This window comes from Limanda limanda, chromosome 12, assembly GCF_963576545.1.
Source record: "Limanda limanda chromosome 12, fLimLim1.1, whole genome shotgun sequence".
In the NCBI taxonomy this organism is placed as follows: Eukaryota; Metazoa; Chordata; class Actinopteri; order Pleuronectiformes; family Pleuronectidae; genus Limanda; species Limanda limanda.
Genome location: NC_083647.1, coordinates 14,413,618 through 14,431,560, shown reverse-complemented (window position 1 = coordinate 14,431,560; position 17,943 = coordinate 14,413,618). Strand labels below are relative to the sequence as shown.

The following is a 17,943-nucleotide window of genomic DNA, read 5'->3' as shown; positions in this document are numbered from 1 at the left end:
TTAATTGATACGGTATAAGTGATTACAGGGCAAATAACTTGTGGGTTTCCAGATTTTGCATTCACATGTCAGTGAGTGAAGCTGCTGTCCGTGTGTGTGTGTGTGTGTGTGTGTGTGTGTGTGGCTGTTCGGCTGTTTGGCTCTATATTACAGGAAGTACTCCTCCCTTTAGGGGAGAGGTTCAAACTGAATGCCTCATTGTCAACTGGAGGTTTTCCATTTTACAGTCGGCATCAAGTCTCAAGTGCATGTGCGTCATCAACACCAAACACTGATGTTTGTGGGATGCTGCGTGACCTTGTCTCACAAGGTCAGGGAGTCGACCAGCCAGTGAGGATGATTAATGGAGCGCAATAACTCAAATCAGGTTGTGACAGGAGGTAAACAGAGAAATGCATCGTGGAAATGTGACTTCACAACGCACACGTTATTTTATTTCTGCTTAGTGATTGCTTATTGGAATATTGACCCATAATAAATACATGTGCTCTATACACACCTCTCATATCGTACATGTATTATAACTTATTATTATAATTATTTTATACTATCATATTATATTGTACTATTATGTTAGTATAGTATAGAATAGTTTAATATGGTGTAGTTTAACCAGGGCAGGAGGGTGTAATCATGGCAGCTAATAAGTGATGACCACTTCCTGCTTCTATACTGAATACTGAACAATCTAAGTTCATCACATCAAAAATCCTTATTTCCCCACTCAGCACGCGTGAGTGTGAAAGTGAGTCGACTTTAAACAGACCAACAACAAAGTGCTCGTCACATGTCAGAGCAGGTTTCAGCTCGGAGCTCCAGCTTGTCCCCGCAGACCAGCTCGCTGAGGCCGGAGCAGAGGAGCAGCCGGGCCGGGACCCTGTGTGTCCGCACCGGGGGTGGGGGGGGGGACCCAAGTGTGAGAGGCAGGGGGCTTTAGAGTCATTACCGAGGTGAGAGCCATCTGTCAGCCCCAGCAGGGGCGGCCCTGCTGCCGGCCCACGGGGACATGTGGACGGCGCGTCCGTGGCCCTTTAAGAAACTCCATGTTTTCGCTACTTGATGCGTCAACATAAAAAGCGGATGATGCTGTTATGTAAAAACCCGCTGAAGTCGCTGGTAGTTTGCGGGAGGACGAGTCTCCTCATCCCTTGCGCCCGGGTCCTGGACTAAAGTGGGTTTTTTACGCGCGGCGCACGGAGCTGAGCAGTTCGGAGTGAGAAGCGAGAGGAAAAGGAAAAGGGCTTCGGTCGATCAACTCAACATGAGTCTGCTTCTTCCACTGGGTTGTCCTCCTCCACTCGAGGGAAGTGTACACCTGACGCATCCCCCCCTCGTCCTGTGGAAGTGATCCGGCTCCCCTCGGAACCGTCGACCCCCGGCTCGGGCTCGGGCTCCAGGAAGGTAAGAGTCTGGATCTGAACTCCGCCCGGGTAGAACTGAAAGTGTCAGGATCGAGCGATGGGGCTGCAGCTGCTGGAACAATGTGGCACACACGCGTGCACGCACACACACATGCTCAAACACACACACACACACACGCACACACACACACACACACACGCACACACACACACACACACGCACACACTCACACGCACACACAGATCCTGTAACTTCTGCTGCTGATCTGTAATAACACGAGGATATGTCAGCTCTATGTGTGTGTGTGTGTGTGCGTGTGTGTGTGTGTGTCCAGTGTCGTGCAGGTGGAAGTCGAGCTCACACTCAGCTCGTGGTCGTGGAAAATGTCCCAACAGCAGCTTGTGTGTGAGTGAGTTCGAGGCTGCTCTCTGCTGAGGAGTTCCTCTGTGTTTGATGGATGCTGGTTTGTTCTGCTGGGAGCTAGAGTTACTGGGAACAGCAGCTTGCACTTGAGGGCTCCACAACATGGCCCCAAAATGAGATCGAGATCAATTTTCATATCGGTCTATGTTGGTGACTATCACGACCAATGTCTCATTATTGTTTGTTTTAAGTTTAAAGACAGTTTTTTGCTCCAGAGTGAAGATTGTAGTTTTAAACCCAAATTTTTTTACATATCTGAGCTGAAGATCATTATGTGTTATAACTTCTCACAATCTATTAGCAATCTACTGATCAATATATATTGGACTTTTGTGATTTTGCTATTTATGGAAGTATTGATATTGTTTGTATACCAGTGTCGTTACTTGATACTGTCAATCCACTTCTTTTAGAGAGAGATATTGTTAATGACATTTATTTAAAAAACATATGTAGAGTTTACAAATGACATTGCATTGGTACCAGAGCTATATAAGATAATTAGAATTAGCTCCTTGTTAACCAGATTTATAACAAATCTGTTAAGCTGTTTATATATAATAAAAAATAAAGCCGATGTGGACTGATATGGATTTTTGCGGGTTGATTTCAATATTAGGGAGTACAATATTTGGCAATGAATACCATCAGAGCCATCAGCTTAAAGACTACTTTGCCTTTTGATCAAGGCAAATACATCTTTATAGCAGATCGTGATATACACACAGATCATTCATTGTGCTTCACAGAGGAAAGAAGCATAAAAGTGTAGATCAGAGGCGTAAAAAAAACATTAAAAACTATAGAAACAATATAAATGCTCAAATTATAAAACAGACAAGTCAAAATAAAATGCAGAATTTAGTGATTTTGTGAAGTCGCTGTAAAATAAAGCAGTTTTTCACTTCTTTTGATAGAAGGTTGGGGCAGATTTAATCAAGTCAAATTGTAAAGTGAACTTTTTGGATGAACCAATGGCTGAACTTTAACTTAAGTGAGACATTGAATGCAGGACTTTTTCTCATATTTTCACTTTGGTCATGACGTTTTCCGACAAAACAAACAATATATAAACCTGTGTTGGACAAACTTTGTATGATATTTGACTAGAAAATTGATTTTTATTCACAGTCGTATTTGGATTAAAAGCTTCAACATCATATTTGTGCAAAGGTTGCTCGTCTGCTCCTGGAAAGCACAGACTCTGACATGACCCTGACGGTATAACGCACATGGAATACAAGTTGCCTGGGGAGTTCCTCTGGATAATGGTGTTTGTTAAAAGCCTCATGTGAACAGAGAGGCCCGACAATAGAGCCTCAGTGTGTGGAGGTCGTGGTTGTATTTGTGTCCAGTCAGTTCTCCACAGCCCACCTTGACACGCCTGTCATGGCAGCGTGTTAAATAGAGGCGCAGCGGCCACACGCGAGCCGTGAAGCTGAATATCAATCCTGCACATAATCCTATTATTTCTGAAGAAGTGAGAGGGGGAGGAGGAGGAGGCAGAGGAGGAAGAGGAGGGGAATGTGCGTCATGTCACCAAAACACAGCGTCCTCCTCCTCCCTGCTGTCCCAGAGGAGACAAACACTTCCTGCTCTGATACAGGCCACATGTGGTTACAAGGAACTCAGGCAGGGTCTATACTACAACCAGATATGTGCCCAACTATATATGGGTTATTCTTCTCATCCTGCAAAATAACACATAAAAGTAAATTTTAGTATGAACGAAAACAGGGAATGTCCCGTTTTTCTTGGCGTCGTCACAGCGTTGCGCTCCTCAGAGTGATGTTAAATATTATCTAACAGGAAGTCAGCAGCTCATTGGGTTTGATTTGTTTAGATGCCTCTCAGTACAAAGTGTCTTCTTTTATGTAACTTTTCCAACTACTGCCGTCAGTCGTTGATATGCTTCATTTTTCAGTAGCTTCAGCTGCAACTCAGTCACTGTTACTGACTTGATTTGGGCTGGGTTTGCATGTTTTTTTGGAACTCTATGTGTTTTTATAAATGCAGAGAATGCAGACTGTGAAAACCAAGTTTGAAGCTGCTTTCAGACACTCTAGTTAAACTTTCTGCTGCCAGCCCGCTAGTAGAAATTATGGGTATTCTGATCACTGCAGTAGGAATTCATAGGTTTCGTTTTGCCTCCTCCATGCTGCACTACCCCTCGCCTGAGGTCGCCGGAGGTTTCTGTGTTGTTGTGATCGCGTCTGAGCGAAGAATCTCCCGCTGCGTTGTTCAACTCCAGAGAAAGTCTGGACCCCGTTGAGCGGACATTCCCCAGAGTTCATGTCTGAAAACAGCTGTGTTGTCATATTGTAAATGTAAGAATGAAAGCACAAACATAAAGGGAACAGGCTCCAAATCCTGAAATACAACTGATGCAACAAAAGCCAGATAAGCCTTTATCACTCTCGAAGACAGCAGGAGATTGTGTGGGACAGCCACAATAAAAAAAACAGGAACATTTCAGTAACATTCAGGCGAAGGTGGTAGTTCCTGGGTCAGGCAGGTCATGACAAATAAATTCTGCTGTGGAAATCAGTGTTTTTGTTAACAACACATCCACTCTCATCAACTAAAGATCCTTAATCTTGTTGTCTGTCCAAGACGACATCTTCCTCTTCTATGCCTATGCACCTCTCTTTCATCCTGAGATATTTGCATTCTTCCAGTTTCCCCCACTCACTCGCTGTAATTTTTTTGGACCTTCATCCAGCTGTATTCTCACCTGGGCTCAGTCGGACATTTCCCGGACATAGACAATTTAGGGGGCGGGCAGAAAAAGTTCAGGGAAGTGTCTGGAGAAAGGGACTTGGACATTTGCGTTCTCACTTGCAGCCCCTCTGGAAAATGTTAGTTTACGTTTGAAAGCAGCTCTACAAACAAAGACAACATATATTTGTAGATTCCTGGCACTTCCCTGAATGTTTGTGCTTTCTTTCTTGTGTGTGGTTTTTCCTGAAGGGCCTCTGTACTCCTTGGAAAACATTAACTGTGAGGCTCCCAATTAGAAACCCCATTTTCTCCCACAACCACTCAGGAATATGCAACATACAATCTGTAATGATGAAGTCAAGAGTGTAATTTCCACTGGGAACACTGATCCAAGTTTTCCTCTAGGAAGTGTGCGCTGAAAGCAACTAGATTAACCAATAGAAACAAGTTGTAAGGCAAATGCTTTAAGGGTTTTCTCACCCCAGGTTTAGCCTCTCAGGTTTCTTTGCCTTGCAGGTGTTTGTTGTTGGGGTTGGAAACAGTTTAACAGCATGACCCACACACATCCGACAGGACAGATATGGCTTTTCACAGATATTTAAAAAAATCCATGACGCATTGGTTGCTTTTTACTCACATAAATGCAGCGTGAAGCATATTTTTATGCTTCCAGTGTATTTTCCTCTGTTAGACATAACTGCAGTGGATGTGTTGCTAAAGTGCAGGATGTCCACCCCCCAGTACTGCAAATGAACACATCTAATGAGACATTTCAATATTGCAAATGAAGCAGGACACAACAAAAGTCCGGTATCTTGTTATTTACTGTATTGTGTTTTAATGATTCATATTTTTGTGGAAACATTTATTAAAATTAGTCAAAACCAGCTGAACACCGGTGAACAGATGCTTTGCCCTGTGGGTAATCCGGCCTCAGCTGAGATCTGGGAAAGTGGCGACCTTTCTAAAAGTATTATTAGTATTATTCTGTCTTATTTGGAGGAGAAAATTAAGGGGAATGGTAAAGTTTATTAAACAAGCATCCCAGTTGACTGCCTGACTTCCTGGCTCCACTTGGACCCACTATACTTACTAAGTTTTTAGTCCAAATAGCTTTCCCTCAAATGTTGCCTTCAGCTCCCTTCAGTTTGGGCGCAATCGCTTTTTTGTCTCACCTCTGAGTGAAAGGGTTTAATCAGGCAACGCTGTTGACCTGTTTACCACCTGTCTACTGATCTCTGGTGAGGCGATGTTCTCAGATTCCAGCCGACACTCTGCTGACAATGGCATCATTATAACCAAGAAAAAACACAAAAAATTAGATGAAGTTTTAAAATGATGTGTTATTACCTCTGGGGGGGGACGACATGAATTTCACTTTGGCTGTGTACGTATTACAATGTTAATGAGTTCTATAGCTTGATCTTTTTGGATTGTCCGAGTATTTGTCTTGTTTGAATGAGCGACTGCGTTGTGAGTGGCTCAGGATTAGCAACGCAAAGCCGGGGCCTGTAGTCCTCTAAAAGCCATTAGCCACCACCTCTCTCTCCTTCTCTCCCTCTTTCTCTCTCTCCGTCTCCCTTTCCCTCTCTCACCCTGGCTCGGTGCCCAAGACACAGCTGTGAAAATTACAGGTCTGTTTCATGGAAAGAAGAAGAAGAAGAGGAGGAGGAGGAGGAGGAGGCAGAGCGGGTGGGGAAGGGAAGGAGAAAGGAGAGCAGAGACCCGCAGCCTGGCGTCAGCTGTCGGCCGGACCACAGCTGCACGGGGTGTTGGAGCTTTCAAAGCCGGGGTCTTGCTCACTTCTCACACACACTGGGATTGTTTACACGGGAAAGAAAGAGTGTGTGTTCGTGAATGTGTGTTGGTGGAGAGGGAGGCGTTAGAGCCTGTTTGGCTGAGGCCGAACACATCAGAACAGAAGCCCTCAGTGTGATTGACAAACGTCAGGCTCCTTCAGTGAAAAGCACACAGCACCAAGAGTCCTTCAGTTTGGCAGACGCTAAATGCAGGACTGAGTCCCTGGCAGGTGGGAGGTGGGGGGGGGGGGGGGGCGAGCGAGCGGCGGGCCCCCTCCCCGTCGCTCCTTCCTCAGCCGGGCTGAAGATCCAGCGAGAGGCCTCCCCCATCAGAGACTCATTGTTCATGATGAGGACGACAATCTCTCTCTGTCTCCGTTCTCTGTGCTATTTCAATCCATCACTCTCTTGTCTTTTCATTCCGCCCCCCCCCTCCTCCCCCCTCCTCCCCTCCATCGACGTCTTCCCTCTTGTTCCCGTCTCTCGCTCCTGCTCTCTCAGAAAGTCGGAGTCAAACGACTGTATCTCAGAGGAACTGTCGAGCGAGGAAAAGCAGAAGGGCGCATGTCGAAAAAAAAGTTATTTTCTTCTTTCTTTGAGATGTGAGGTGTGAGATCCCCCTCTCCACTCTCCGCCCCCCCCCACTCTTGTGCTCCGCTTCGATCTTTCCGTCTTCATCACTATCTCTCTCTGTCTGACTCCCTTCTGTCTCTCTCTTTTTCTTCCTCCCCTCCGCTGTCGTTTTTTGCCCATCAGGCTGCCTGGCACCTCGCCTCATCTCTTTGAAGAGGAACAGTAGAAGCAGATAATCACACTTCCTGTCCAGTATCTGCTTTGTGCTGGTTAACTCTAATCTTTACATCTGGAGGCTGCACACTGACGATGAGGAATAACAGCTTACTACTTGCTCTGTTAGTCGTAAACCTTTTTAAAAGAGTTTTTTTAAAGCAATATGCTTTTGTCTTTTCGGCCGTTTTTTGTTGATTTTATCGACTTTACCCACTTTTTCACTGTCTCGGTTGTTTCACGGCTGTGTCATCACTATGCATCCTTTTTGTTTTCATGTATTTCCCCTGGAAAATCCCTCATGTGTTCTCCGATGCTGTGGTGCTGGGATAAAAAAAAATTCAGTCTTCAATTTATACACTTTCTTCCTTCAAATGTCGTTTAACCCACACAAACACTAGGTTGTGTGAATAAGTTGTTATCGCACAAACAGCCCATGCAGTCATGAATCACACTGTTGCCATTAGCCATGGATGACACAAACACTTCTCTGTGTCACACTGTGTTTAAAACGGCTTTGGTCAACATACACATGTTTTCAGGCCTTATGAGTCAGTTCACTGGAATACTTGTGTATTTAGGAATAATCCCGATAAAATTATAAATATCAATGTAAGGAAGTTAGCTACACTCCTCGTCCTCTCCCTCTGGATTGGGAAATTGACAGTAAACCTTCGCTGCCGAGCTACTTGCCGCTTTCCTTTATGTGGCTAAGCCAACACGTTGTTGTGTTTAACCACAAGCACAGCAGCCAGGGGGGGTATTTTTCACAAGAGGCAGATTTACATTGTTACTATTGTTGTGTGCTGTATCTGAAGATGATGTTGGCAAGGAGGGAAATCCCAAAGGTTTGGAGCCTCACTAAAGTGAAACCTCTTGTCTTCCTGTATGTGAGGCTGCGGCCGGCCCTTTAGGCGCTGAGTCAATGGAGGGGAAGTCAGATCCGAGCTTTGCAGAAATGACTAATTATCGGTGGAAGGATGCAAGAACACATCGTTTTCTTAAACAATGTTTTTTTTTCTGGATTTTGATGAAAAAAATCTGGCATTTTTAGGGGATTGATATTAATGAACATGTGTAATTTGGTGCAGATCCACACATAAATACAGGTCTAGTACATTTAAATGTGGTTTCATAGGGAGACTGATGACCCTTGTATCTGTGAAAGATATACAAAGTTCAAAAATCCCAAGTTCACCTTAAGTAAGTTCCTTAAACACCTCGTTCATAGCGCGCCTCACATTTATATAATGATCTCTGTGTAGCTAGTCTGGCAGACCACCTAAAAAAGCCAGGGAAAGACAGAGCGAAGGCCGACATTTCCTACAGGTTGACCAAGCACAACAGAGTTGGCCAGCCGGCCAATCAATCAGGCTGGACTTTTTCATGGGTCGGGCCTTAAAGAGACAGGAGCCAAAAGCAAGTGTTTCAGACAGAGGCTGAAAAGAGGAGCCGCAGCAATTGACAGTTTGAGTGACAGTAATGTGTTTTCTGAACATTAGAGCGTTTAACCCCTTTCAAGTAATAACACAAATTCTAATTACGAACCTGAATATGAGTATAATATATTTTTTACAGACATTTGCTTTTTCGTACATTCAGCACTATTTGGAGTCATGTTTCTGATCATCTGGAGAATCACCAATATTAAGACCAATATTCCCCCTCCTTTAGCTCTGCTCTTTAGATTCTACCAAATCCTAAGGGAGTATCTGGCTCCTCAGCTGCTAAATGCTTCACTCTGTTCAACATCTCGTCACTAATTGTGTCCTTCTGCTGTTCGGAGTTAAGCAGGTTGTGCAAAGTGTTTTGTTTTTTAGAGCGGTGAGAGAGTCTGACAGCAAAAACATTGAGCTTGTTTCTACAGTACCATTTAAAAAGTGGCCACTATAAAACTGAAGACTACATACAAAAAATGTACTTATAAAATGAAACAATAAATAAAATAAATTCTGTGCACTGGCTTCCCTAAGACCTGTATTTTCTAGGTATGTAGCCACAGCAGTGTGGTCCCGCCTATACAGGGGCTCCACCAATGATGAGTCACTCTCATCTGTCAATCTGTCTATCTTTAAACTATCAAATAACACATTTTAAATAAACTTATCGAGGAAAAAACGAACACGGGGAAAAGCATCAGTATGATGAGAACTACCATAACTAAAATATATTTGACATGTACTTTGACTGTTTAGTTTTGTCCATGTCCCATCCACTTACATGGAGAAGGGAGAATTTTTGACCGATACTGCAGCCAGCCACCAAACTCGAATACTTTAGGCTCACTTTTTGGAAGCTGACTAAAATAAGGCAATTTGTCATTTCTGATGAAATCAATGTTTTATTTGCAAGAGGAAGAATGTGTTGTCTCTTCTTTTAAATAGTCATAGCCTTGAGAAAATGTAAATCTATCAAGTTCTGTGCTACAAACTTCTTTAAAAGCAACAGAGCCAACTTTACATCATAGCTGTTACCTCTTCCTATAAATAACCTCTCAGTCCGAGAGCGTGCGGTGGATATTTTTGTAAACTTTTTGTTTACAGTGCACTGATGCCCCGGCAGCTCGGTGGCGGCTGGTCTGTAGCACAATCTGAGCTGTGACTTTTCAGGCAGGGGCAAGTGGAGGAAGGGATCAATAAAGTATCACTGTGTTATTTCGCTCTCTTACTTCAGAATGACAAATTCATCATCCACAGTGAATATCTCCCTGATGTGAGGCTTTCTGGGGCAAGACAAATGACCAAATGTAGTCAGTTTAGAGGCATTTGTGGGGAAGATGGTCGAGAGCAAACTAAGACGATACAACATCACTTAAGAGTTGTGGTCGTTTGTATCGTCTTAGTCATATTACATCTCTTAAACCAGGACATTGATTTCTCCCTGATCCCCATCAAGGAAACTGTGGGTCAAATTTGTGATGTGGTGTTTTCTCTGATATACTACTAGCCTACTTCAGTGTTCCTTTCATTTTGCTCTCTCAGTCTTTGCTGATAATTACCTGGCATTCGATAGAGGACATACCCCCGCAAAGGCCCAAAAGTTGCCTTATATTCAGTCAAGCTGCACCAGATTGCACACACTAATAGATATCTGTCCCCGTAATATGCCTCATTTTTCATCATCCAGATCCATTCATTCCATGAAAAGGGGAAACTTTGGCAAGAAAATACTGTAATTTCAAAGATGGTGATAAAAAAAACCCTTTCTTTTGCCAAAAAAGTTATTTCTTGGCCCATGTCCCATCCTTCCACTTAATTTCGTGGAAATCCCTTCTTTGGTTTTCGGGTTATCATGCTGACAAAATAAATGCCCTGACAAACCTCATTGTTGAAAGTAACCAACGCCACTGTTCATGTCTTGGCTCAGTCTCACTGCTCTGCCAGTGTAATGTTGGTGCGAAGCTGGTAGAGACGAGAACCAGAGCCAAAGGGAGAGCGGATGTTGGACAGGTTGCCAGAAGCACAACTTCAAATGAGTGTTTATGTATGTTCTGTGTCTGGCAGACGTATAATGAGCAAATTTTTGCTAACAAGCTTGACGTATACACTTGGAAGTGTTGTGTTTGTGTTCACAGCTTTTTCTGATCCCCTCAGGTTGAATACAAAACGTTGTTTTAACGCTGGATGAAGGAAGTATTAAATATCTCCAGTAGTGAGGACAAAATGAACGTGTGAGCGCACAATGAACATGTGAGCGCACAGCAATTTTACACATCTGCTCTATGTCTGTAGCGTGAGTGACTGAGTGAGTCAGTAAGTCACATCCCTCCTATGATAAAACCATCTCTTTCCACACAAGTACTTTGGCTCTCTAACTGAAAACACATATAACATGACCGCTCACCTACCCTGGACAACAAGGTCAGCAACTCAAGGTCATGTTCTGTATATGAAGCCCCGGAAAATGCTTGGTTGTTTTCTTCTCGTGCGTGGTCATGTGATAGGAGCCTGACGAATCAGCGAAGGCTACGTCATGGCTGCGGTTTGGAATGTCTCCGTCATTGTTTCTAAACATTTCTGCCCATTCAGACTACAACACGGCCCCAGAGTTTTCAAACTAAAAAAAGAGATTCCAATCTTTTCTGTTTTAGTAGCTCTAAATCTCCGGGGTAGTGTGGACGCCAGGCGTATCTGTCATGGAGCTGATGTCTTTCAAATGAAAACACTGAAGTGTGGATGTAGCCTGAGTGAGTGAGGGAGTGAGTGAGTGAGTGAAGCCATTTTTCCACTGGTCAAAAAACCCACTAACACCTGCCAACATCTGGCTTTTGTCTGCAGTGGGAATGGACGCAATCAGCATTCACTCCGGGTCAAAGGACTCTGCTCTACGCAGGTTTTTATCGGCTCTGGCTTTAAGCGGCAGTGATGGAAAAATTACAAACGGGTGAACATGAGAGGGGAGAGAGCACCTGAGCTTCTGGTGATGTTGAACATGAGGCACCAGGCGATTGGAAAGGGGTCAATCATCCTTTTTTAGCGGATGGGCCTACATACAAAAAAAAACTGCTGTCTACTCACTAATTTTGGTGTAAAAGAGGTATCGGTGAGTGGTTGAGTGCTTCCTGCTTGCGGGAGGCGTTGAGTCGTCGCGGTCGTCTCTCTGCAGTGCGTTGCAGAGTGTGTTTATTGCAGAGCAGGTCAGCTCTCAGCAGTCTACACTCCCTCAGCTTGGTTCACTGCTCATGCCTCATTAACTCAACACACTCGGCTCGTTTACAGCTGTTAATTACACAGTGTAAAGCTGACGGCGGTGAGGACAATCCGCATTTATTCCAGTAAAGCTTGATTCTGACTTCACACTAAATTGATAACCCGGTGCCTCTCCAAATCGGTGTGTTGTTAAGAGACCGAAACTGCTGCTTGGAGCAGATATTGAAGTTTTCTTGTAAATTGAACCCCCCACTGAGGGAGTCCATGGAGCTGAGCGGTCGTCATCGACTGCGTGAGCCCGTGTGTGTGTGCGTGTGTATTTTGTGCACGTGTGTCACAACAGGCCAATCTTATCAGCAGCAGGCTTATAAATGAGGAGCAGGGACAGATCGCTCATCCATATTATTAGATTGCATGTGTCATTAAGAGAAAAGGATACAGTAAATGAGACTAATTAAGTGGGATACATGCTTCTATTTTCTGCTGTCATTAATCTGATGAGGGAAAAAAACAGTCGAATATTCCTTTAGGGATTCATATATTTGATATAGGGCTCATTAGTGACTTGACAGTGATCGTATACTTAATAACATTTATGTGGCTGTTGCAATGGGACTCCGTGTGCTCCATGACTTTATGATGTAGTCAATCACATTTTATAGTGTTAATTCCAGGCTTACAGCTTCCATTTTCATCATTGATTAATCTATAGTTTTCTTGATTAAAATGTCATCAAGTAGTAACACAAGCCCAATGAGACATCTTTACGTGTCCAAAATCTAAAGATATTCAGTGTACTATCATAATAGTGCCAATGATAGTGTTATCTGCACAGAGAGGGACTTAAGTGTGCTGTTTACACAGTGAATTTATAATGATCTTATTATTTCTGCAATATCACCATATGGATTTTAATATAGTGAGTCTAAGTGGGCGTGCAATCGCCTGCTATAATTGTCCCTAAGGACCCAGTTGGCTTTCCTTCATCTAAGTTATCTGTGTTTTATTCATAGGAGTTTGATGCTTAGTTTATGTATTTTCCTCACTATTAAGAGAAGAATATGATGTTATTTATCCTTTGATTGTTTTATAATTCAGTCATTAGAGGGCTGACTGTTATGGCTCATTAGAGTGTGTTTTATGCACAGACATACTTCTGTTATATTTCAATAAGGAATTCAGGGAGTTTAAAGTTAGTTTACAGTAATATCCGAATATTATGACTCCCACAGGAGCTCTACTTTGTAAAGCAGGCAACAAGTGTATTATACATCTTAGTGTACAGCTTATTTTCTATACAAGGCTCATTGTATGCACAGTGAGGGGTGTTTCTTATGTTATGTGTTAATATGGAGTGATTCAAGTTATTTTACTGTAGAATTTTGATATACTGTAGCTCTACTTTTTATAGTAGACAACTTGTGTTTCTATATTTTTTATCATAGTTTCAGCTTATTTTCTATATTATCTCCTTGTTTGCCTCTTAATTAAGATGCAAATAATGAAGTACTATGGTCGTGCATGTTACTGTATGGGCTCATAGACTATTTTAATTAATTAGATGGTTTAAAGTTATTTTAAGGTTGTATCCAATACAATATAGCTCTACTTTTTATAGTCGGCAACCTGTTGTTAATCATCTCGCACCCATTTCTCCTTGTGTCTTTTAAATTCTGAGCATATTTTAGGATTAAATCAATAGAAAATACATCCTCCACACTATATCACTGAAAGGTTCAGTTGATGTCTCTATTTGGAAGAAGTGGTCCTATTGGGAGGAGTTTGCTGTTGGCCTCTGCCTGGCAAAATAAACCCCAAATATTCCAATAATTGATCATATATCGATATTTGAGGGGAAACGCTGGATATTGAAGAATCCTGCAAAGTGTTCGAGCAGAGCCCGAGTTTAGTCCCTGCAGGAGGATCACGCAGGGATGTCCCGGTGCATGTGAATGTGAATGCAAGGCAGCGCATGGATATTATCTCCAGCATGCCACTTCGGAAGTAGGTCACCGCTCACCGATTTGTTCACCATGTCTCCAGCTACCGTGGGCTGCTCGCTCCGCGGATCCCAGTGCAGCTCGGCCGCCCCGCCGCCTGGACACTGACCGAGGGAAGCGACTCGGGACGCGGATGCTTTTCTCCCGGATTCGGACCCGCACGGAAAGGTAACGACGATCCGCGGCTGTGGCTCCCGTCACAGTTGGAGAGACGGGAGGGAGGGGGGTGGGGGGGTCGGTGCGTGTAGCCTGCGTGTAACTACTCGGGCTGTAGCCTTTTACTCCGAATAATGATCATCACAATAATGATCCACGATGGTTTATTATTGATATCGACCAGCGGCTCCGCGCGGACACGCACGCCGACATTGATCGAGGATGTCCGGGTGTTTCAGACTCGTTTCCCCGCTGTGGAGCTTTTCCTCCACTTCTCGCGTATCGCAGGCTGTCACATCCACACTGTCCTCCACCACCACCACCACCACCACCACCATGGCCAACTACAAGCTCCACCACACGCCTGCTTCCACACACACATCTGCTTTTAACTGCGTTTATATCTGAAATCCTCCACATCCAGAGGAGTGCGTCTGTGTGTGTGTGCATGGAGGTGGAGCAGGGAGGTGGTGTTGGTGGTGGATGATGGTTGGTGTTGGTGGTGTTAGGACTGTTGAGCTGCTGGTTTGCTCCAGGAAAGTGGAGTTGGTGATATGCACTATTATCTGAAGCTGCACACCAGCTGCCTCAGGGCTTACTTCCCCCGTGTGTGTGTGTGTGTGTGTGTGTGTCATGATGACAGCTCCACACCATGTCCTTCTCGATAAGTGTGTGTGTGTGTGTTTGTGTGTGCGTGTATGTGTGTGTGTGTGACAGTCAGGCAACCTCCCCCTCTTCCTCCTCCTCTTCCTCTGTCCTGCTCCTGATACACCCACAGTCGGTTAACATGCCATCAGCAGGAGAGGGTGATAATTTTGGGTCATGGATTAATCTCTCTCTAAGTGGCTTTTATATGTCAGTCATGCTCCATTTACTTTGGGTTGCATTACGTTTACGACACGTCTTTCCATTTCATCTTCTCCCCGGCTCCCACCGTGAGTGTCAGGACCCTTGAAAGGGTCACAGGATAAATCTGAAGCTTCACATGAATATTTTAAGCATAAAAATAAATTGGGTTGGACAATACAACTAGTAACTATCACAGTATAATGTTCTTCTTTAGCAAATACAACCAAAGTTCAGTATATTGATTTAATGCTTATTGTGAGGAGGGATAATACATGATTGATCGACCTCAGATTTCTTAAATGTTTGGTTGTTTGTCTTTCTCTGCTCATATAGAAGAGTGTAAAACCATAAACTTTACCCAGAAGCAAAACAACGGGTTTTCGAACTTAAAAGAAACAATAACGTGACATTTATCATGAAAATTATTGATATAGACTATTATGACATTTTAAAATCTTGATATAAATGTCCATATAAGACCTTATGCATACAGAACTACAGTCAGTTAAGGTGCCATTGGGAGAAGAGACTGCCCGAATTATCACCAAGTAGCTTTTATGTGTCAGTTCTGCTCCATTTACTTTGCATTACGTTTAAGTAAGTGTGTTTTTACTCCCTGTAAATTAAGGACAAGAATTATCTTCTCATTGGTTCCCAACACAAGTGTCAAGGCATAAGAAGGGCCCCACAGGATAATTAAAAGCACACATCAGAAAAAAGAGCAACTACTAGGCAATAAAACAATATGCCTGGTGAGTCGTTAAGGCTCATGTCATTCCTATATTATGTGTTTAATATTATATATTAACAGAGGAACAAACCACAAACCACAACAAAATTGTGTTTACATATCTTATCTATATTTAGTTATATTAAGGTATAATTACTTTGCAGACTAAGATTCGACATACAATAAATTTAATACACTTTCAAAATTGTATTCATAATTATTGATGAAACTTCTCAACAGTGTGTGAAATAACTATAATTAGCTCAAGGTTAACAAGCTGTAAGATATAAATGCTGCTAACAGCATCAGTGATATAAAAAAAGATTCTGTATAGATTCTCAGTCATTCAGGTCATGGTACCTTCAGGAGTTGCACATGCGCACATAACTAACTGGACTTGTGTTTCTTAAAGTCCTTTCACCTCTCATACAAGAGTCTTCTGGGAAACCTCAAGAAACACAAGCAGGTCCTGTTGCCTGTGTGCACATGTACAACTCCTGAAGGCCCGAAAAAGTTAATTCATCAAGTATTTCAGAAGGGCAAAGTGAATTATTCAGCAAAAGTCTGAAAGGGATAAACATGTTTCAGATTCTGTCAAAATGATGCTTCAGAGGCGTTATCTTGTACCTTTCTTTGACTCGCCTGTGATGGAGCTGCTCTTTAAGTTTAAGTACAGTGAACAGATATGAGCCAAGTTCCACTTTTTTAGCTTTACATCTAAAAAATAATCAGTCAAATTATGCTTTTAACCAGTAATCAGGGGTTGTCCCTAGATACAAATTTACTAATGTACAATAAATGTTGGGGCTTTTAAGAACCTGAATTTGTGCTGGTGCATGTGCGGCTGTGCATAAGGCTGTAGTGCTCCTGAACTAGAGCCCTGTTTAAAGTTGATTTTCTAGACAATTCATTTTAACCTAAAAATCCCTCATCGTGGTGAGCGTCCAGCCGCGGGGAAATCATGACGCTCCTCAATGAGCTCTTGTCTTTTCCGTCCCGCATGCTTGTCTTATTCAAATGAAGCAACTTGATTTGATATCTGCAGACAGGAGCTCAATGTGAGGCTCCTTCTGTCCTCTCGTTATCTGGAAATTAAATTTCTCTCTCATGGATTGCATTTCACGGTTCACCGAGTCCTTCGGCAGTAAGGGCAGACTGAGATGGTTTGAAAATGCCCAGTCAGATCGCTGCGTCCACTCCAGAGTCGAGCTGCGTTTGTATTTTTAGTTCCATTCAACTCCCGCTGCGTTCTCAGTTGTTTTAAGAGCGCATTAAAATGCTTCAATAGAGACACAGAGTTATATTCAGGTTTTAGAAAGGTCCTGGACAAGCTTCAGAGTCATTTTACTTTAGGCAGATACGATTATTGTTATTGAAAGAGAGGAAAAATGTAAGAAAATAAAACTGGCTCTGTTTGCTCCTTGTAGTTGAGGCACTGTAATAAAACCCACAGTAAGTTTTGGTTTTACAGCCCCTCATTAAATGTTACATCATAACAGGTTGTCATAGCTGTTTAGTGAATCTGTTATTTAACTGTGCTAAATATTATACTTGAATTTGTGTGTTTTATTGAGTCATAACTATTCATCGTTGTCTCTTGACTTATTTAGAATACAGTTTTTATGACTGTTAACAGTATCACACTGTGGGGATAGAGACAACTTTTTTCACTGAGGTCTACAGAGAGTTTCTTTTTTCTTCATGGCTTACTTTTTGCTGACGTACAGTGTGAATTATGGGGATAGAGACCACTTATGATAGAGTGTAAAAAGATTTTACACACAATTATGCTCACACACACAGGTTTGCACAACTATAACTATCTGGATTTTGCATTGCCTTCCATTCATTGTCGACCCCGTAACCAAAACCATATCCCTAAACTTAACCATAACCAATTCATGCCTAATTCTAACCTTAGCCTAACCACAATTCACATCTTACCCCAACCTGAACCTAGACCTTTGAAATTACCAAAAAGCGTGCTCCTGACAGGGTCAGTGTTTGTGTTGGAAAATGTCTTATAGATGCTACCAAAATTAGAACAAACACACACATCTACACACGTAGACATGTACATACACTCCCCTTTACTGCTCGTCTATAATCACCTAAAGCCCAGTCGCAGCTATAAGGGGCTCACTGATAAACACACAGATGACATTTACACATGACGTGATGTGATTTATAAAAAGAAGAATCAGAAAGGGCAAGAACTTCATTTGCGTTATAGGTTTATAAGAGCAGGCGTTAAGGGTTTGAACCTGATGGTCTGCTGTGGCTTCTGTGTGTTTTTGTATTGTATGTTTTTTGCTTCCATGCGCAGGTTTGTCTCACTCAAAGTCAGACGGGATTGACTCTGTCCCTCCCACAACGCTGACAGGATAAACACCCTGGATGGATGTATGGTTGGGTGGGTGGATGGATGGATGGATGTATGGTCGGGTGGTTGGTTGGTTGGTTGGGTG

At 42.9% G+C, this 17,943-nt stretch overlaps 1 protein-coding gene across 2 annotated transcripts in view; it reads left to right on the top strand.

Moving 5' to 3' along the window:
* Nucleotides 1-1,104: 1,104 nt before the first annotated feature.
* The window catches only part of bahd1 (bromo adjacent homology domain containing 1), a 33,715-nt gene continuing 16,876 nt past the window's right edge, over nucleotides 1,105-17,943 (top strand). The window contains exon 1 of one of the 2 annotated variants that reach the window (XM_061083019.1): nucleotides 1,105-1,401. The gene's annotated coding sequence lies outside the window, so the exon portion shown is untranslated. Of the gene's footprint in view, nucleotides 1,402-13,851; nucleotides 13,909-17,943 lie in introns of those variants that run through there. The other variant, XM_061083020.1, reaches the window with a different exon arrangement.